This window comes from Pinus tabuliformis, chromosome 2_2 (assembly GCF_031772625.1).
Source record: "Pinus tabuliformis cultivar Carrire ecotype Pingquan chromosome 2_2, CPIR1, whole genome shotgun sequence".
Taxonomy (NCBI): Eukaryota; Viridiplantae; Streptophyta; class Pinopsida; order Pinales; family Pinaceae; genus Pinus; species Pinus tabuliformis.
Window position 1 is genome coordinate 925,835,884 of NC_142300.1, and position 22,860 is coordinate 925,858,743.

Below are 22,860 nucleotides of genomic sequence, written 5' to 3' on the forward strand. Positions count from 1 at the left end.
AAGAGGATTGGAATAGTAGCCTACCAACTTGCACTATCTCCGACAGTGAAAGTCCATGTGTCGTTTCTTAAGAAGTATGTGAAAGATGTTGATCATGTGATTGACTGGTCTGTATTGTAGGTGGAACCAAAAGGAGAATTTCAGCCAGAACCTTATTTCATTTTGTAGCGAAATATGCTCATGCTCCATAATCAAAAATCGAGCAAGTTAAAGTGTAGTGGAAGCACTTTGGGCCTGATGAAGCCAAATGGGAGATGGTTGATAAGATGCAGGCTTTGTATGCTTCTTTATTCGTTGGTTGAGCATATGTCTTTTGGTATATATTTGATTTTGTGTTTGGTTATGTCTATATATTCATATGTTGTAAATACTGCATCGAGTTGTGTTATAAAGCTCCAATAAGCGGTATGGTGTTCAGGATATGTTGGTTTTGTTTTAGCAGATGGATATGATGTAAATGTTGTATCGAGCTATGTTATAAAGCTCCATAGGCAGCTTGTGTTTGATGGTTTATAAGTGTCACTGAACATCGAGGATGATGTTCCCCCAAGTGGGGAGGGTTCTGTAACAACCCTGGTTAAAAATCCATGTATTAAAGTTTATAAAGGCAAAATAAGACCAAGGTCATGGGACGCATATTCCATTGAAGCTTAATGTTGGGCAAAAAAATAGTGATGGGTTAACTTGTGATTAATAAATGGCAATGGAAATTGGCAAAGTAAATGGTAAAGGAAAAGAGGCATTAATTGACATTTTATTTATGAAATAATGGAAAGTAGGAGAAAAGGAAGGTGAGAGGTCACATAATTGCATGTGAGAAAAATGAAGAAAAAAGAGGCCTCAATGATAAAAAGGCTTCTGAGGATCAGTTCACAACCTTTTGTCAATTTTAGCTTGGAGCTCTATTCTATTCTCTCTCTCATACTCTTTCACACACTTAGAGTTTTCTTGGAGCACTCTTGGAGGATTTTGGCATACTTGTGGATTTGGAGAAAGAAGCAAAGGAAAATCAGGAAAGCGCAAGGTGACAACGAGATCATCAACTACATCCAGTTTGTTTTGTAGGTACCAAGTTGCATGAATGATTTCCTTACTCGTTTTGGCATGGAGGATTTCTTGGATTGGTAGTGGTTTTTCCTAGCCTTGCCATTTCCTGGATAGCCATGGTGTTGTGGGTTTTCCCAATTGTTTCCTAATTGGTGCTCATGTTCCTTATGACTATCGGTTGAGTTATTAGTTGTTGGAGCCTTGGTTGGATAAACTCTTTGGAAGCCCTCGAATAGCTTGGGTTGAATTAATAGTCTTGGAAGCCTTGGTTAGACAAATGCTCTGGAACCCTTGGTGGGTTGAGTTACTAGTCTTGGAGCCTTGGTTGGACAAACGTTCTGGAGCCCTACTACAGTTGTGGGTTCAGTTACTAGTCCTAGAGTCGGGTTGGAACAAACGCTCTGAACCCTTGATAACTTCGATAGAGACTAATCTAGTGATGTTAGTGATGTTCGGCCATGAGGTGGAATCACTGGTTGAGGGTTGAGGTGGTTTGACCTTTGGAAACCCTCGTTTGGTTTTGCTTGGTTTATTCCATGATATCCCACATTCATGCTTGGAATATGGCACAGGGGTGATTGACTGAAAGAGAGATTTAGGTTCAGCCCAATCTATGATCGAGTGGTACATGGAAGTCCCTAACTGGTTGGCTTTTGCATATGTTAATAAGATCTCCTTTCCTCTTGTATTTCATGGGTATTTATACTTTTTATTATGTGGTTTTGATGGTTTTTCTATCATTGTTATTACTCTGGTTATATGTTGGTTATAAGCATAGTTTCATGACATATTCTAGTTATGGCTCGTAACATGTTTTAATCGGTAAATGAATGGTTATTGAATTCATGACCTAATATATATTATTGCAACCATTGTGATAGGGCATTAGACCTTCTTGATGATTCTCAAATAAGTATCAAACCCCTATGTTCATATATGAATTTATAACGTGTAGATTACATGTTCATAATGTGTTTGATGAAATGCCTAGTATGTTCTGGTCAGCCTAGGTCAAGTTCTGGGTTGAGATTGAATGTTAGCTTTTCCATTGTGTCAATTATGATTATCAGGTGAGCTTACCAAATTAATGAATAGATATATGTATTTATAACCTACAAGTACTATGCAAACAAAGTGTTTGTATAAATGAGTAATTCGTACCTCCAACTTCTCGGGGTGATAACTTTGGCACACGGTCTCCATTTGACTATCATAATACCTCATTTTGAAGATCTCCATAAGGAGGCCAAAATAAATTTTTAAATATGCCTTGCACTTTTTCGGTCTCTCAATTTTCCCTAAAAATGTCATTTATGCCCTCAAAATGATCTCAGAAGTTTAGAACTCGAGAAATCTACCAAAAAATAGAAAGCTCTGTTAATTTTAAGGAGACAAACCTGAAAAGAAATAGTGTTGGGTTAGGTTGGGCTAATAACATTGTTATCATGTGTCTCTGGGTGGTTGCAGTCAGTTCTAGACATATGGACTCAATTTTCCATAAGTGCACCTTGACAATCAGGTCTTGCATAGTAACTCTCATCTTCATGTTTACCTTAGTGAGCAAGTTAAAGTGGGTAAATATTGGGTGAGGGTGTTACAATATAGATCTACAATATTTTGATGATCCTCAAAGAATATTTATTAGTATGAAAGTAAAGTTGTAGATATATTTTCATAAATTTCAAAAAATGGAAAAGAAGGGTGGATCTAAATTTGTAGATTACAGATCTGCATCTATATTTTCTCCATATGTAGGTCTGATAGATTCTTCATCCATTTTCACACTCCATCCCATGGGTAGATATTCCATGTATTCTTCATCCACAAAATGACTCTTCATCTCATGCACAAAAAGAAGAACCATTGACTTTCCTTAATCATCATCATTCAAACTTGTTAGGATTGGTGTCCTGCTAAAAGGGTTACATGACTCCATGAGTGAGGTATTTGGGAGTTGGATCAATAGTTTTCCATCATTCAGAAGTGGACATCAATCTTGTGGCCCTTCCTAGATTGGATACTCTCATCGCCATCTCCATGAGATAACTGGAAAAAGCATCTATGGAATAGGCACTTTCACTATATTGAGTGTGAAATCTTTGTCAGTAATATAAAGCAATTTTTTTTTAATTAAAGAAGGGATTGTTACAACAAATTAATATTTTATATGTATTGCAAAGAAATTCACAAGCTCAGTTCAGCTTGACCATGCCACAAAATGTAGTGGCATATGACAATGATGGTTGCATGTGTTGATGACATTTGGATTTGAAAAGTACATTACTTGAATTCCTTCCAAATTACTTGCCCTTGTAGGGTCATGAAAGCCTTGGCTTGGAGCTTTAACTATGTGAGCCATTGATTTATTTGGTTATCTCATCATTGTTGTGCTTTGAAATGTAATGGAACTGTGTACACTATGAAAAAACTATGTATACTTGTCAATATAGTAATGGAGCTCATCCTTATTATCATAATATTTGTTTGTTAAAGAAATGAGAAATGTTTACAATTTAAAGCCATGAACAGGGAAATAAAGTATGAGTTTAGTTGATATATGGCATCCACATAGAATGTAAATTTACAACTATTTGGATGTACCATGGAAAGAATGAGGTCATCTTTTTTATTTCTTAGTGTTTTAAAGTGCAATTATTTTCTGAGGATTTATTTACACCCTGAATAATGCATTGGGGAATTTTGAAGTCTAAAATGGACCTCCTAAGGAAAATAATAAAATAATAGTTAAACTAATAAAATAAGAGTTATGAATGTTAAAAAAAGAAAAAGAAGGGAAACTACTTTTTGTATTATATTTTCACCTTATCTCCTTATAGGTTTACACAAATGTCAAGCTTAGACACCCATTGGATGTGAAATTAAATTCCACATCCAACGAGTCCCCACTCACATACTTCTGAGTAGACCCACATCGAAAAAATAAATGAAAATACATTAAAAAACATGTTGAACATGATTTTTTCATGTATTTTCAATTTTTTGTTTATGTGAGAGTGGGTATTCTTTGGATATGGAATTTAATTATGTAGCGAATGGGTGTCTACATTTGACATTTGTGTAAACTTATAAAATGAGATAAGCCAAAAATACAACTAAAAAAATAATTTTCTTTACTCTACAAATATATACCTCTGGGGATGACATTATCATCATAAATCTTATTGGTTTTTTTTAATTTTTATTAGTATATTTTTTAGGCCCATTGTTAACTTCAAAATTCTCCAAGAAATCTCATACACAAAAAGAATATAACTATACAACCAATAAATTAAACATTATTTAGATACAAACAATACTGTAAAACAATATTTTCCTATGAAAAACCTCATATTCAGACTTGTGAACCTATTTTTACAATTATTATATGGAGTTCAAATTTCCTTTAGAGTCTTCATATACCAAAATGAAATCATCCAAAGATATCCGTTTGTGGATTGTAATTTCTTGAAAGTGAATTCCAACTAGTATTAAAAAAGGTGACCATTTGATAGATGTATCCTGTGTATGAGATAGATTTGATCTTCCTGTAATATATTGGCCGTGGAAAAAAACATGAGGGGTTATGAGATTCCTTAAGAAGATGTTGAATTCCATGCGTATTGGTTGTTCATGCATCTTCAGTTCAACATCAGTGGGGATATGAAGGCAAGTTTGTGCATTTAATTTCATAAAATTAAGAATCAAATTAATTATAATAAAAAAAATTAAAATATGATGGGGGATATAATAGAATTATGATAAAATTGACTATTTAAAAATTGGTTATATTATAATGTGTGTGGTGGATATAATAGAATTATGATAAAATTGATTATTTAAAAATTGGTTATATTATAATGTGTTTTTTTTAGTTTAATTATGTTGTAAAGCGTTCCCTCTGAGAAGAACTTCATAACAAGCCAAGGTAGTTGGAAGGCAGTGCAACAATTATATTCAGTTTTATCAGGATTACAAGGTAGTTGGAAGGCGATGCAACAATTATGTTCAATTTTATCAGGATTACAATGGTGCTTGACAGAGAGATGTTCAGTTCTATAATGATCATAACATTTTCTTTATGTGCTTCTCCACTGTAATTGGAATGCATGTAAACACGTTGCCGCATCATTATCGTAACTGTCCGCTGAGTCGGTGATCTCTGCACGATTCAGAGGCAAAGGAATTGTTCATTTAAGCCTCGTTAAAAAAAAGTCATATTTTCATTAATGTTAACCAAGATTTTGTTATTCACATTTGTTCTTTGAACGAGACACTGTTATGTTTTATATGTTGCTTCTTTTATGTTGCTTCTTTTCTACACCTCGGTTCTTCTTAGTTCTTCAAGCTGCTTAGCATTAAAGAATGTTAAGGGATTCTTGATTCGATTGATTTTTGTCCTAAATTTGAAAAAATTGCGCTGACAAATGATTTCTTGCAACAACTTGAATAAGGATGGATGCTTACGCCCACGTACCATCTATATATATCTGTGGAGGTTTGTGCCTTTTTCTGTGCTGGAATATTGTTTTGTTCCAACTATTACCATTCTCACCGACTCCATTTGTTCCAAACAAGCCTATCGGTTTGAGGATGCCTAAATTCCACTTTGGTTATATGATTTGTCTAGTGGTTTTTTTTGTAGCTGTTCAGTTTGAAGTTCGTTGAACATGATACTCTATAAAGACCCATGAAGCTAGGGCTTGCTTGACAAAATAATTATTTGGACTACCAGAAAATGTGAAAGCTTTTCTATAGACTCTATTAAATAGTAAACATTTTGTGGCGTTCCAGATTTCTAAATAATTTGTCGCTGGTATTTCGAAGAGGCCGTTGATAAGTTATATATTGATTTGAAAATAACAACGTAAAAGATGTCTGGAAAATTATAATGTTGGGGTTTTTAATCAAATTTAATATCTTATTCTCCCTTGCGCATGGCTTAGTACGACATTTACCTTTCAAGTTATGTACCCTTTTACATGAAAACCATCGTTGTAAGATAAATAGCTATAGAGGGTTCAAATCTCATTCAGTATATATATGACCTGTTGTGTCTTGGCTAGAAGAGTAGGCGACCCCATGGCGGACGTCTCGACTCTTGTTGAGGTATAAGTTTCCTGCTATTGTGCGGCTTGCAGGCTAGGCATAAGTTTCCTGCTATTGTGCGGCTTGCAGGCTGTTGCACGTAGCCTAGGTTTATAGTGGCAGCGAGTTAGATTTGATCCTGGATCTGTTCAGGATAACTCTCACCAGTTACCGATTAACCTAGATTTAAAAAAAAAAAAAAAAAAAAATAGCTATAGAAACTGGAATCTACTTTGCGATGCTCCTAGTCATTCGATTTTATAAAAAATTCAACCGAATCTGTGATTGAAGGGATAGATGATCCTGTTAAGGGAAAGAGAGATATATTGTGATGTCTATCCGTAGCGTTATCCTCTTCGATCGTTCCATACTAAGAGAAGAACTGTATCGGAGGAAGAACAAGTGGTTCCTCAGCGCATCAACGACTTGTGCGAACTTTGTTGGGGTGACACGTTTTGAGATTAGATCAACTGGTAACTGAGAGTAAAGTGGTGACCCTGTGAAGCCCGTTTCGTAGATTCCCATCTTATTGATTTCTCGTGAATAAATTTGTTAAACACACATGGACAGCACAAAAGATATGAAAGATAAATCATGCAATTCATTTTTTATTAACATCAGATATACATTTATAGTACAATATGTGACTCTTGGGTTTCAGATCCCAAGGTCTCTTGGACTGCTTTTGTCCATTCAACTTCCACACTAACCATTTAGGATTAGGTGTCCAACATTCCCCCCCTTAATCCGAAGGGTTATGTATGAGTCCAAGAAGAGAGCTGTAATACAAAATGTGCAAAAAATGCATGGCAGCACTAGGCTGAATGTGCTCTATGAAATGTTGGTATAAAGGGCAGTGGTTTAAGGATGACCACCAACACTGGAACGCTTAGTGCAGTTCCCGGAACTCTTCCAAAACTGGCAAGAAACTGAAGTTTTCTGCTAGAGGAAGTGATCCTATTGTTTTAAAGAGGGAAACCTTCAACCATAAAAGGGAGGTCTCACCCCGCATAAAAGGTAAAACTTCAACCTGAAAAGGGAAGTCTCAACCTATGATGATTTAAGGATGACCAACAACTCTGGAATGCTTAATGCATTTCCTGGAACTCTTCCAAAACTGGCAAGAAGCTGGAGTCTTCTGCTAGAGGAAGTGTTCTCAATTTTGTGATGGTTTAAGGATGACCAACAACTCTGTAATTCCTGGAACTCTTCCAAAACTGACAAGAAGCTGGAGTCTTCTGCTAGAGGAAGTGTCCCAGATTGCCAACTGAAGGCATGTTCAGGGGCATCTTTGTCTCTGGCTACAACTCTGAAACTGGTGTGGCAGGTTGTGGCTCAAGCTCGCTTGATGTGGCTTTGAAGCTTGTAGATGACCATCATTTCCCCCCCTGTCAGATACAAGGTGAGATGATGGAGGAAACTCAACTGCAAGACTGTTCAATATTCTGGAACAAGTTCTGACATGTGTTTGGAATATCTTCTTGGCTGTTGATGCCCATTGCCAAGAAGCGATCCATCCAAGATGAATCTTTGTTCTTGCAGGACGTTTATTTCTGAAGCATCTGTGTGAAGAATGACTGGTTTTATGACAGTGCTTACATGGATGAAGATCAAAACAGTGATCTTTCAAATGGCCAACTCGGTCACAGTGTTGGCATTTCACGATCTGTTGTTGTTGTTGTTGTTGTTGCTGTGGAAGAGGGGCAGAGTCTGGAACAGCTGAAGCTGAACTGTCATGAAGAGCAGGTGAACTGTCATGAATGAATCCAGCACTCTGAAACTGAATGGGCTTGGCATAGTCTGGAATATGAAAGGACAAGTCCTTGTCATATCCAAGACCAGTTATGTGCTTGTTGTGGACAAGCTGTTCCCAAGGTCTGATGATGGGCTTGGGAAGTGCAGACTGAGTTTCTGCATCTGCATGTACAACTGCTGCTTTATTGGATTCTGGATCTGATTCAACCTCAATCTTACTAATTTCACCACTTGCTGGTTTAACCTTGAATAACATATTGTTTTGAGCAAAAACAATTTGGAATGACAAATCTGTTGAAGCTCATCTTGCTGAAACTGAGATTCTAGTTGCAAAAAATCAATCTTTTCTTGTGCATCATGCAGGCAGGTCTGAATGTCACAAAGAGTGTCTTTGCTAACATTTACCTTCCCACCAATAGTGGAGTGTATTAGTGTATTCAGTAACTCTAATACATCATCAAATCTAGCCATTGTCTTAACAAAGAAATGAACATTCAACAAGTCTAGACAGACCCCAGCTATTGAAGATTTCAAAAATTAAGAATATCAGTTTGAAAAAGGTACTCAACTAATTCCAGCTAAGAATTTAGCCAATCACTAACAGATTTGTGTCCAGCAAGAATGAGAGACTCAAAGTCCTTCCAACACAGATACAATAGATATGTTTCACCCTTAAAATGCTCAGGTATACCAAGATACGTTTTGTATGGATGCACAACTAAATGACTTCTTCCTTCTTTGAAATTCGAACTTCAACTACAAGAATGGCTTACATATACCTCTGATATATCAACTCTAATAATAACAGCGATCTGAGAATTTAACTTCCAACAAAGCATGCTCCATTCTTCAGCAGGATCCAACTGGGCACTTTCTGGCACTATAAAGATCTGAGTTTATAGTCCTCCTTTTATAGTATCAGCAGCAAGCTTTTGGAGCAAGAAATATGTGTATATCAGAGACCCCAACTTCAGCAAATAACCCAGATTTAAGAGGCAGCTCGAATAGGCATTTCATAGGGTAGTTTGACCTCCACTAATCAGCAACAATCCTTCACTAACTTGTTACCAGCATGCACAGAGAATATTAAGGAGGATAGAGGGACCTGGTGTGTTTTTTTTTATGACACTGTCCAGCAATACAATACTCAGAGAATAAGCTTCAGGATAGCTGTAATTGAGCCCTCTTTCACAAGATATTAGTCCCACGCAAGGACTACCTTCACCCACATTACACCAGCAACTTACAGGAAGAGCACAACTCAGGAAGAGTTCAAAACGAAAGGCCCTTGAAAACTATTGTGGCAGACATGGAATGTAACAGTATGTACCAGGAAGAAAACATAATTGGAAGGGCAGGAGAAAGCCAAACACATCGAACCTTGCTATCTTAAATGTCCATTGCGACGCCATTACTCTGAGAGGATAAGTGTGAGTGAAACACATCACAATTTTCACTCACATCACAATGCAGCCATTAGATGTTGAGAGACATCCCTATTGGGAGCCGCTTATTAAACTATAAACAGTCTCTAAACACATTTATCTGAATGCCCAGTGTATATTCGTCTGTCGCCAATATTGATGAATGGAAGTGGAGGCTTAGCTTGCTCTTTCGTAACAATGAAGAGAAGGAAATTGTTTCAAAGGACAAAAATGATCGGCGTGACTATGAGCAAATTGCAGCTCTTGCAAGAAGAATGGGCCTTTTCAGTGAGCAATATGGAAAAGTGATGGTGGTAAGCAAGGTCCCATTGCCCAACTACAGGCCTGATTTAGATGACAAGCGCCCACAACGAGAGGTTAACATCCCTCTCGCACTGCAAAGGCGAGTGGAGAGTCTTTTTCAAGAATACCTTGATTCGAATTCAAATGAATGAAGGTGTTTTTCGGATGATGATTCCTCTGATGCAACAGACGGCGATCATAAGAAGCAACAGCTCAGCGACCTCTATTTATCTTCAACGCAGTCAACTTTTGGACGGGCATAAACTCGATCTCTTGGTAATCTGGAGCATCAATCTACTCGGCCCTTTTGTATTTAATTGGTTCGACCTCTGCTTGAGCTCGGAACTCGACCGTCTGGAATCTGGATGACGCACAAATTTGGCCTCTTGATTATTGTATGATCCTGGTTCTTTCTCCAGCAAGGCACGTTCAGATCAGCAATCTTTTTGAGAGCAGCAGCCCTTTTGCTCCAAATACTTCAGACGCAGATGATAAAGACCTAGTTAGTAGCAACACGGCCAACTTTAGATTGTGAATTAGGCCCTGGCAGCGTATATGTTCAACCCAGCATCCAGATTTAAGCAAAACCTCGAAATTTGCCACCGGAACCCTTCCCTTTTCTTCATATCGAACACATTTTCGTTTCTCCTTAGCAATCAGATTGAAAAACAAGCAAATAAGTTAGAACGAACACACTAATTTACAAAGCTTCACCCGAATCTTTAACGCTGGACCACAAAAAACTCGCACACATCACAACACCTCCTAACACAAAACCACGCCCTCGGAAATCAGCAAGAATGCCCCGACCTCCTCCGCATTTCATTAAACCATGTCTCCTTCCAACGGCGACAAATCTTAACCTTCCGACCGCCTCAAAGATTCCTCAATTTTCACAAAATCATCCATCCGCGACCGGCAATGCAACCGCGAATCCACGCTTCTGCTAAAATTCGGAGGAAAAGCAAAATCTTTGAACGCTTCAACGGAAGCCGAAACTCTATCGTCACGCCAGGGTTTCGAGCACCGAAAAGCTTCTTTAAGAAGAAACAAACACTAAAAACTTCTTTAAAGAAAAGGCCTCTTTAAGAATTCGATCCGGTGCTCGATTGCTACTTGCTCCGCCATTTTCCTGATCCAAATATCCCAGCCACGACTCCAGAGAGGGGTGTCGCCACGGAGTTTTTTTTTTTTTTTTTATTAACAAATGTGATTTAACAGATGCAGAAATTACGAAAGCCTTTAGACATTGCAAGGCATATCCTCCTGCGAAATTACCAAGCCGAATAGACTGTTTCAAAGGCGTGAACTGTTATCTGACAGAGCAGCGCATGCATAGGGATAGCATACTAAAAATACCATATGGCAGAGAGGAGCAGCGAACAGTCACCTACTGGCAGACGTTTCTGAACAGTGAACGTTTATGGACAGACAGGTCAGCCAGAGACCAAAAATAGAGACCTGCGGATTTCAGAGGTCAGGAATGTCGGGATGGCAGAGCCAACGCGCCAGGGCTTTTAACGCACACATTGTTGTATTCATTCAAATGCACCGAAAATTGTACATATGCCAGCACAAATATATATAACGAATTCAACACCAGCACATAAATTAATCAACCAACAATATCACCAAGAGTTCACGACCCACATAACATTAATGGTCAATGCATAGGTTAGGTGAGAGAAACACAACAAAAGGCCACAAGCAAACAGTGACTCAAATATGAGCAGGGCCAGAATTCGCCTGCTCTAATACCATGTTAAACACACATGGACAGCACAAAAGATATGAAAGATAAATCATGCAATTCATTTTTTATTAACATCGGATATACATTTATAGTACAATATGCGACTCTTGGGTTTCAGATCCCAAGGTCTCTTGGACTGCTTTTGTCCATTCAACTTCCACACTAACCATTTAGGATTAGGTGTCCAACAAAATTTACTCAAATAATATTATTGTGATATAAATAATTTTTAAAATTTGAAATTTGAAAAAAAAATTACAATTTATAAAAATTAATCTTTCCATAAAATAAAATTAAAATAAAATATATAATAATTATAAATGCAACAAAATCATTTTTTTTCAAAAAACATCAACTCTAAAAATAAATAATTTCAATATCTATAAAATTTTACCAACCATAAAATTCCATAATTTCTTTTATAACATTTTTACATTCAAACAAATCCATCTATTCAAACCACTCAAATTTATTAAATATTTTAAATACTTAAATTCCAAATTCCATAATTTCTTTTATAACATTTTAACACTCAAACGAATCCATCCATTCAAACCATTCAAATTTATTAAATACTTTAAATACTTAAATTCCAAAACGTTTAGGAAGACACTCAAACAATTAAATACTTAAATTCCAAAACGTTTAGGAGGAAACTTAAACAATTAACTTAACTTAACTCTTAGCTATTACCTATTAACAATTATCAATTTCTATCTTACCTTCTTATTTGTATCTCGGAAGCATTTGTGATTGTCATTACTGAAAAATTGAAACCTCAACAGTTATAAAACTTCAGTCATGGGACGGGACCACGCCGGCCGTCTGCCAATCGTTTGGCTTGATTAGAGTAAACTCCCATGACAGGTGGGTATCGAGGTTAAAAGCTGTGTCCTCACTGTTTGTCTCGCCGATATATGTTAGTAAAGTAGATTTAAAAAATTATTTAAAGGTATATTTAAAACCTTTTCAATCTTTTAAAATTAATGTGGTCGTTAATATAAGTAAGGTGGAAAATGAAAGGATGTTAATATAGTAAGGTGGAAAATGAAAGGACGTTAATAGATGTAGCTTAATGTAGTTGTTTTATTTGAGAGAGGATTGATGTAGGGATGATTAGTAAATTGTTATGGAGTTGTCTTTAGTGCGATTTTTTGGAGATTCCGGTGACGGAATCTGGCAGAAAAAATTGAGGTTAAATCTTGATTTGTATTATTTAAAATGGTTTTTTAACTGCATATTTGGATTCAGCGCCCTGAAAAACCCCTGGGACCCTTTGATTGTGCAGATATTAGCTATCAAACTTGCGATTTCAATAAATTGTTGCCCGATTTTAGAGAAATTTGACCGGAAAAGCTTCCAAAAAGTCTCTTTAAAGACAACTCCAATTGTTATTTATTACAATTGATTTTTATTTATTATGGTTGATAATAGTTAATTTATTATGGTTGTTTGTTGTAGATAAATGTTTATTATAGTTTTATTATAGTTCATTATGTTGAGGATGGTTGAAAATAGATGTTCATGGTGAATATAGGTAATCATGTTGATCATGGTTTATTGTGGTGAGCTATGTTGAGCATGGTTAAACATGTTGAGAATAGTTGATCTTGGTTGACAATAGTTGTCCAAGAATAACTACAGGTAATTATGGTTGATCATGGTTGGCCATGGAGTCCATCGTTAACCATAGTCAGCATGGTTAACTATGGTCAACCATAGTAACCATGGTTGAGCATGGTCTATCATAGTTGGCCACACTAAAGATGATCAGCCATGGTGAGCATAATTAATCATAGTCCACTATGGTCAACCATTGTTAGCCAAGGTGATCACACTTGACTATGGCTAACTATGGTTAACTATAGATGATCATGGTTATCCATGTTTGACCATTGTTAACAATGGATGACCATGGTTAACTATAGTTAATCACAATTGAGTATAATTGACTATGGTTGTCCATGATTGATTGTCGCTGGCCATGGTTGAGTATGGAAGTTGACAATAGTTTAATATGGTTGACCAAAGATTATCATGGTTGCTCATGGTTCACTAAGGTTACCTAATGTTGATTATGGTTGACTATGGCTTCTTATGATTGACTATATTTGGGTAACATTAACCATGGTTCGCTTTAGTTAACCATTATTTGAGAATGTCGAACATGATTTACCATGTAGGTATGACTATGGGTGCTATGTTAACCAACGATGACCATGTTTGATCATGGTTGGGTAGGGTTGAGCATCATTACCTATATTGACCATATTTAACTATCAGTGAGCATGATTGAACATGATTGATCATGATTAGCTATTTTTTAAATTTATTTAATCTTTATTTTATTTTATTTCATATTTGGGATTAAAAATATCAATAAATTCACATTATATCTTCAAACATTTTTATTATTGAAAATAAAAAACCTGATATTATTTATAAATCCAAAAATTACGCTAACTATTTTTTAGAAAAAAATAAATTTAAAAAATACTATTCCAAAAAAATAATATCCAAACTAAAAAAATATTAAATTTTATTTTTGAATAAAATAAAAGAAAATCCAAAAAATGATATCCAAACTAAAAAATATTAAATTTTATTTTTGAATAAAATAAAATAAAGAAAAGAAAAATCATTAAAATATGCAATTAAAAAATAAGAATATAAATATATTATCAAATAACTAAAACATTATAATTTTTTAAAATCAAATAAATTTAATTAAATTTTCAAAAACTATAAAAATTTAAAAACAAGGATGCCTTGGAGAGGGCTTCCGGGCCATTCTGTTTGTTGTTTTTAGTTGTATATAATTAAAAAACAAGGATGCCATTCTATTGGTTGTTTTTAGTGGTATATAATTAAAAAACAAGGATGCCTTGGAGAGGGCTTCCGGGCCATTCTCTTTGTTGTTTTTAGTTTTATATATAATTATTTTTATTTTTTTATATGTTTTTATTTATTTATTTATTTATTAATATTATTATTATTATTTATATAATTTGTTTTTGATAAGTATTTTTTTTTTTTTTTTTTTTTTTTTAATTATTATAAAATTTTGATTTTTAATAAAAAAATATTAAATTTTTTGATATGGAAAATATTGTTTTAATATTTAATTTATTTATTTCTATATATATATTAAAAAATAAAAAATATTTTTTTTTTTTTTTCAAAATTGTTTTTCATTATTCTATATACATTAATGATGATTTTATAAATTAGGGTTTCTGGGCCATTCTCTCTTTTGTTTTTAGTTGTATATATAAGTTTCTTTATGTCTCTCCCTTATTAATTTTTTGTTTAAGTTATTTATTTATTATTTTTATAATTATTATTTATATAATTTGTTTTTTTAAATAAGTTTTTTTATTTATTTTATTTTATTTTTGGAATTACTATAAAAATTTTGTTTTTAATAATAAAAAAATTATTAAATTTTTTGATATGGAGAATATTTTTTATTATTTAATTTATTTATTTTTAAATATAAAAAATTTCATATTTTAATTAAAAAGGTTAAAAAAAATCATTATGTTCTTTTTTTAAAGTTGTTTTTCATTATTCTATGTACATTAATGATGATTTTATAGATCACCTATAAAAGAAAATTAATTTTTAATGCCCCATTAAAAATGGTCAACTTGTATTAAATTAAGATTTAAATGACTTATATTTTTATATTTTGAACCTTTAAAGAATAAAATTCTTCTCAATAGAACCACTTTTTAATTTAGGTATTTATTTTTAGAGTTTTTTACTGTTTTAGTATTTGGTCTTTAATGTCATGGATGAAAAATGTTGAATTTTTTTATTTTTATTTTTTTGTAATTGTGATATTTGTGTTTAATTTCATGGTTAAAAAATGTGGAAATGTTAAGGATTTTTGTGCTCATCATATTTGGTCTTTCATACCGTAGTTGAAATTTTAAGATTTTTCATAATCATGATTTTTATTTTTAATGTCATGGATACATATTGTTGAAACCTTAACCCTAAAAAAAAGGATAATGTGGCATCACCATGACTATACAGAAGTCCAATGTCCACCTTATAAACAAAATTTTATGTATGTTTTGTTGGCTATGAGCATGCTGCTGCTCTCATAACTTTAGAATTATGTTCCAGAGACCATCCACACATATTTATCCCCTTAATGCTTTGCTCAAATGATGTATGCATAAGTTTTCCAAGTTTAAGAAAACAACATAGATGATTGTGGCAATCCATCTTCCATTCTTTTTTAAGTCAAAAACTATCTTGTTCTTGGCTTGACCAAGTGGAATAAGGTTGCATACTTAGATCTAAGAAATAACCTGCATAGGAGTTTGTTTTAAAAAATGGATTTGACACGTGGATTTATTCATAAAATGCAGTAAATAAATTATTATTTTTTTTCAATAATGTTAAGAATAATGACAAGAAAATCTCTAGTATGAAGAATTTCATTTAAGATGGCTATAATTTAACATTTTCACTTCCAATTTCCCATCATTCAGATATCTAAAATTTTGAATTCTTCATTTAGATATTCATGTCATAAAGGAAAAATAGTGCATTTACACTTCCAATTTCTCATCATTCAGATATTTAAAATTTTTAATTCTTCATTAAAAATAGAGATCCCAATTATAAAAGATCACATAACATATCACATCACTCTTCATCTATGCTATTTTTTCATATTCTACCCATAACATATCACATCACTCTTCATCTATACTATTTTTCCATATGCTATAGACTTGCAACATTTGGTGCAATTGCTAGTTATTTATTTGTAAAGTTTACAATAATAATGAATAGCTATTGTAAATTTAAATTACTCTTATTAATGAGAGATGTTTTATTTTGTAACCTTTAAACTGAATTCAAAATGGGATAAGAACAATATCAAATATATATTTTCATAATTTTATTGAATTTTATATTAAAATATTATGATTTAAATAAAATTATTATAAAAATAATCTTATTTTAATGAGGATTAAGGGGAATTTTTTTTTTTGAAATGGTTTATTTGATTATTGATTTATATATTTTTAATCATATAAAATAATATTTTCAATTATTTTAACTAATAAATTAAATTTTTATATTAAAATATTATAATTTAAATAAATTATTATAAATTTAATCAATTTCCAATAATGATTAAGATTAAATGTTATCCTTTATTGAGATTATTTACCTTATGAACATATTTTTAATAATAAAATATATCATTGATGGTTAAAATAGAATGTTATTCTAAACTAAGATTTATTTTAAACTTTATTTTAATGTGTTTCTGGTAAAAAATAACAAAGATGCCTTCAAAAGTGTTTAGTCTTTGTGAAGTAAATGAAATGGCGTTGTTACTATGAGTGTATAGTGGTGTTGAGGATGGGGCATAAAAGTCAATTTATCTTTTAAGAAAGTGTTTTTTTAAACATTTTAATTATGATTTGAGTTAAGTTTAAATTAATTAAAATTTTAGTTATAAGGTTTTAAGCAAAGTTTTCCGGTAGAAATCATGTTGTAAAGTGTTTCTCTCTGAAACCAACTCCCCTCGGTGTACACTTGTCATCACTTTTTGTCGTTTGATCCATTGTTAAACGATTGGATTGTTCTAGTCCGTTGATTTAATTACACTGACACAGACAATTTTTTGTTTCCCTTTGCGCAGATGTCGTCATCTTATACAATTCATGTTATGTGTTTCGTTAGCGAGGGTTTTCCCACATCCTTATGGAAACTACCCTACGCCCGTCTGCTTGTCTTTCTTGACAACAGCCAGCTAACGCATGCTCAGTCAGAGAAGGGGGACTGCCATGACTTGCCTTGCCATTCTCAGATGGAAATACAAGGAAAAAAAATTGATCAAGCTTTTCAAGTTGATAGCATTCTGTGCCTTGTTGTTCTGGAAAAAAGGGGCAAAGTTATAATCCTGTCATCCTGGTAGTCAAGTTTTATTTTTATTGTCATGATTGTCAACATGGGAGGTGTTTAATGATTTGTGTTACAGATGAGGCTTTTCCCCTTCAGGCTTGAATGCCCAATTATTTTTTTACTTAACTTGTGGTTTACCTCTGTTACCAATCTAACGTGCTCACTTCCTAGCCAATCTCTGGTCAAGTAGACGGGTTAGTAAAGAGGACATTGAGGTTCTTTTCTCTCTTGATCCCTTTAAACTAGGGTTCAAGACTTTGTGCTCCAGAGCTGACTCACCCTTCAAAACAGGTAACAAATTATTTGACAGTTGTATGCATTTTCGAAACAGGTAACAAATTATTTGACAGTTGTATGAATTGATGTTGTGCATGTCCACAACTATGTTGATGGGGCTACGATCTTCCCTCACAATGTAGGGCTTGGAGCTACCAGGTAAGTCCAATATTAACTTTTCCTGTTTCTCTTGATAACAATGCTTTAAACTATTGAAGTTGGTTCAGTGATCAGTTAGATGGCATAAAAACCCTTCATCTTTAGGCAATAATAGACATTATTCCCTCATTAGTTTGAGAATTATAATGCTTAATAAACCCTTGTTAGGGTTTATCCAGATGTGAACTATGTCAAAGGACAAGGGTTTTCATATGCCATTGTGGTTGTGGGTGAGGCACCATGTTAGGGTTGATCCCTGAGCTTCCTTGGCTTAAAGTCAAAATCATTTAGGAAGCTTCATTTACAGCTTGTACCGATGTTTTATTGATGCAGGGATCCTAATTTGGCTAGAAGAATAGGAGCTGCTACACCTTTGGAAGTTCAAGCTAATGACATTCAATAAACATTTTCCCCATGTATTGTTGAAAGAGTCTTGCACTAAGTGTTCTTGATGAACATTTATTCAAATTGAGAGTAAAGTTTGGATTGTTTAGAGTGCTTTGTTTGGTGTGGAAATGTTTGCAGAGATCTTTGATGGGGGGCCTGCTATGAAAGCTACAACGAGGATCCAAAAATTTTCAAGGCAATGACAAAGATAATCTTTGGCCTGCAGGGGTAGCCTCCTACCAATTCCATGAAAGGGGTGCCCTTCCTAGCTAGATAGTCACTTGAAAACCTTGTGTTTTATTCATTTGTCCTTTCCCATAGAACATGAATTTCTTTGATCAATCAATTATGTCACCATTTTGTGTTTACACAGTTAGTGATCTATTCATGTCTGTCAGGTCAAATGTTGCAGCCCGTGCTAAACATTTTGTGGGTGATGGCAAAACAACCAAGGGTATCAATGAGAATAATATTGTAATCAGTTATAAAGGATTGGTGCACATCCACATGGCGACCTATTTTGATGCCATTGCCAAAGGAGTATCCACCATTATGGTTTCCTATTCTAGTTGGAATGGACAAAAGATATACGCTAACCATTTTCTTGTTTCTCGTGTTCTTAGGAAGAAACTTGGCTTCAAGGTATTATTGATGTGTCTTCTTATCATCAGTATTGGTTTTATATTTTTACCTTTTCAAAAAATTATATTATGTAGAACATACAACCGGTTAGTTTAAAATGATGCCTTCTTGTATTTGTCACAGGGCTTTGTTATTTCGGATTGGCAAGGTATTAACAGAATAACTAGCCCACCTAGTTCTAATTACTCATTGTCATTTTTTGATGGTGTGAGTGCAGGGATTGACATGGTACTGTCTTTCTCTCTCACACTAGACACTGTTCCAATTTTCAGTGGCCCTAATTAAATAACGTTCATGCCCAACTGAACTTTTCTAATGGAAATATGTTTGATAGGTGATGGTTCCCTACAATTTCAAAGACTTTATTAATGATTTGTCTTCGCAAGTGAAGAGTGTTTTGATCCCCATGGCTAGAATAAATGATGCATTTGGAAGAATATTGAGAGTAAAATTTACCATGGAGCTATTTGAGCATCCTTTGGGCAATCCAAGCCTAGCCAACCAACTTGGCAGCAAGGTGAACTCTTAAGTGTATGTTGTTTTTTTGTTCATTGAAAGATTTTTTGGTGAATGACTAATACCTAAGAGTGTTGTACTCTAGGTGTTGTCCTTTATACAAAAGTAAAAACAGATATCCATAGCTCTAAAGAAATACAAACAGTTTCAGTTGTGTTTCTATTTGTTATTTTAAGATTTTTACAGCCTGACATTCTCTTTATAGTATATACCACCATATGTTGGAAGAGGATATGTAGTTTCTCCCATGTGTTGTAATGGTGGTGATGTAGTAGTTCTCTTTAACTTGACCACTAAGGAAATGAAATTGTACTTTGTACTTGTTGATGACAAAATTTGTTAATGTTATTTCTAATGTTGTTTACCATAATGAATATGGCCTTATTTCCTTTTCATGCGTCTTATGTTCTATGATTTCTTTGTTTTCCCTTTAAAAGTTTTATTAAGATATTTATCACTATTTTTAAATTGATCATTCATCCACTTAATTACTAACAACTCATGAAATTTAGTAAGACTTGGTAAACAGATTCTTCTCCCATAGGAAATAGGCAAAGTCTGAATTTAAAGGCTAATCGAAACTGTAATCTGAATCTCGTTTGAGCCTATATATGGACACAGTTAGAAAACATACACAAAAGATGTAGATCATTGTCAAGAGCCCCTATTAATGCTATTCCATTACCATTGAATAAAAAGCTACTAGAAAATTTGATATGCATATTTTTCTATAGCATAAATAAAACTAAAACTCTCTAATATCGATACAGATATGTACCCTAACCTTTTCTCTTATAGATCTTAGTGGGTGTATAGGTTTATAAAAAATAGATCTATTGCTTAGATCTTGGGATCTCCATGCAAGAGATTGTGCTGCAAGCAGGATCTACACTCTATTTACCGGATGCAAAAACGAATTTACAAAGACTGTTAAAAATATAACAGAACTGCCTAGGGAAAATTTTAAGGATGGAAAATTATCTTGAAGTTTAAAAACATTGGCGAATCTCACTAATCCCTACTATGCAAACTATAAAATGTTTATTGATATATTTGTAAAATTATTCAAATTTATAATTATTTTATATATACTCTATATATAATGTTGGCGATTTTTAGGGTAAAATAATTTTATATTGTAAAATTTGGGCGAATAATTTTTATAAAATATGGAAATTGGCGAATCTTTTTTTTGGAAAAATCATCGAAAATTAGCCCACCTACGAATATTAGCCCCTAAAATTTTCCATGGTCAACTGCCTCATATAACTTTAGTCCCTTATCTCTAAATGAAGAGTAAGGATAAGCTCATGATATTCTATCTATAGTTGATTCATGCATGCACACTCACTCTAGGAATACTAAAATTAGTAATATTCCCACAATGCCTTTTTATGTTGCATCCTCATATATTGATCATTATGTTGTATGAAATTTACCGATGTATGGCTTTATGTAATGTTGTTGTAACAAAAGGTGCCCATATTTTCCATTTGTGCTTCAACCCAGTAGAAGATGATCAAAGGAAGACTATTTAACAGTCCCTCTTACCAAGAAAAGTGTTCTCCACCAATCCAAGTCATCTTTAACTTCCCTTTGGCCAAAGTTTTAGTCAAAATACTAGGTACCTGCTAATCTGTTGGAATGTGTTGTAGAACCACAACTCCTTTATGAATTCTTTTCTCTGATAAAATTTAAAGAGTTTGATACAATTTTGATTGTTACAGAATTATCCAAAGTTTGATTTGTCAGCTATGTTGGTAACTTTCCAAAACTGGTTGGTTTCACAACTAGAAGAATTGGAAGCCATATATTTTGCTTCTATTGGACTGAGTGTTGCATAAGTTTCTAATTTGTTAACTACTGAACCAGGAAACTGTAACTGAACTTAAACTAAAAGAGCACCTTGAAGTGTTATTTGTGTCACCAGCATTATCTACCTAATCATAATTTTGAAAACCTTGCGACACCACCTCCCCATTGCTAACATATCTCAGTGCAAAATGCACTACCCCCTTCCAAGTATTAGAGCTTGTGTTTTGCAACAACCCGATGAACTTGCCTAGGCTGCACCATGTACTGAAAGTGTTGACTGCAAAAAAAATGTTAGGCCTTGTGTTAACTAAGTACGGGAGGAAACCTATCAATCTATCAATCCATCAAAACACAGGGGCACACACATTTTCATTCTATTTCTTTCTCCTCTTGTTTTAGGAACATCAAGAATGCTACAAAATTTAATTAAACAAACTGAGGAAACACACTATAGAGTGGTAATATTTGTCTAACCCAGAAAACCCTTTGAGATTTTACCCCAAGTCTTCAATAGAGTGAAACATGATCCTTCATACATGAGGATTACACAAAGCAGAATTATTTCAAGAATCCTAAAACTCACCAGAACAAAACCTTTGATATTTTACCCCAAGTCTTCAATACAATGAAACATGATGCTTACGCAAAGCAGAATTATTTCAAGAATCCTAAAACTCACCAAAACAAAGCACTTGTACAATTTGGAAAAAAAAGCTTGCTAAAAAATTATGTGTTTTTCATCCATCTATACACACCCACACATAACTGCATCATCTTTGTGCATTTTTCTCCCCTTTTTTGGTATAAGTAGGAATGCTAAGAAATTAATTGAAAAAAACAAAAGGAAGCATATTTTAAACTAGTCATATTTGTCTAACAAAAATTCATTCAAGGTTTTACCAAAATATTTCAATAGAGTGAATGATCTGTTCTACCAAAAGAACTTGCAGGCTCTTATTTTCTCTGATAAATTTGTGTACTATGCATTTCTGTAATTCTGAAGGGATGTCTTATCTCTAATTTTATAAATACTAGATAAGGTATCTAAGCATCACGTAATGTATGGCTTGACTATATATGTCTTCTGTACAAAGTAAATAAGGTAAATAAACAAGTAGTGAAGACTTGACCTATGTAACTTTAGCAATTTGTATTATATAATTGAATATGTTCTAAAGTTCAATTGATCCTTTCAAACACCCAAAGTTGATTGTATTTTCAATGAACATCGAAAGACTCACCTGGGTCACCAATGCATAAAGTGGAAGTGTGGTGTAGCTACATAGAAGCTGCACAACAACCATGGGCATATAAACAACCAAATGTAGTCCTTATCAGACGCAAAATATGGTTATTGTCAATATTCTCCTTATACAGACTAGATCTGCATGAGAATGAGCTAGTATTAAACCAAAGCAGCAATAATGAAGCTATAAAAATGAAAAGGAAAGAACAAATCTAAATTTATAGCCTGTTTGATTGGAATGAGCTCTGTTTACATTTTAAGCAAGATAAAGTTCTTTGATAACTTAAAAAATAAACAACCACAACACTCTATATGTTTAGATAATAAACATAATTACCCAATCATAATTCTAATTATGGTGATATCAAGCCTCTCATGGAAACATGATTTCAGGCCAAGCTCATACTACAAACATATAAAGTCAAACATAAATATGGTGTAGGGATGCAATAGAATTGAACCAATTTAGCTAGATAAACTGAAATTGATCTAAGGTACCTGAGACTACAACTTTT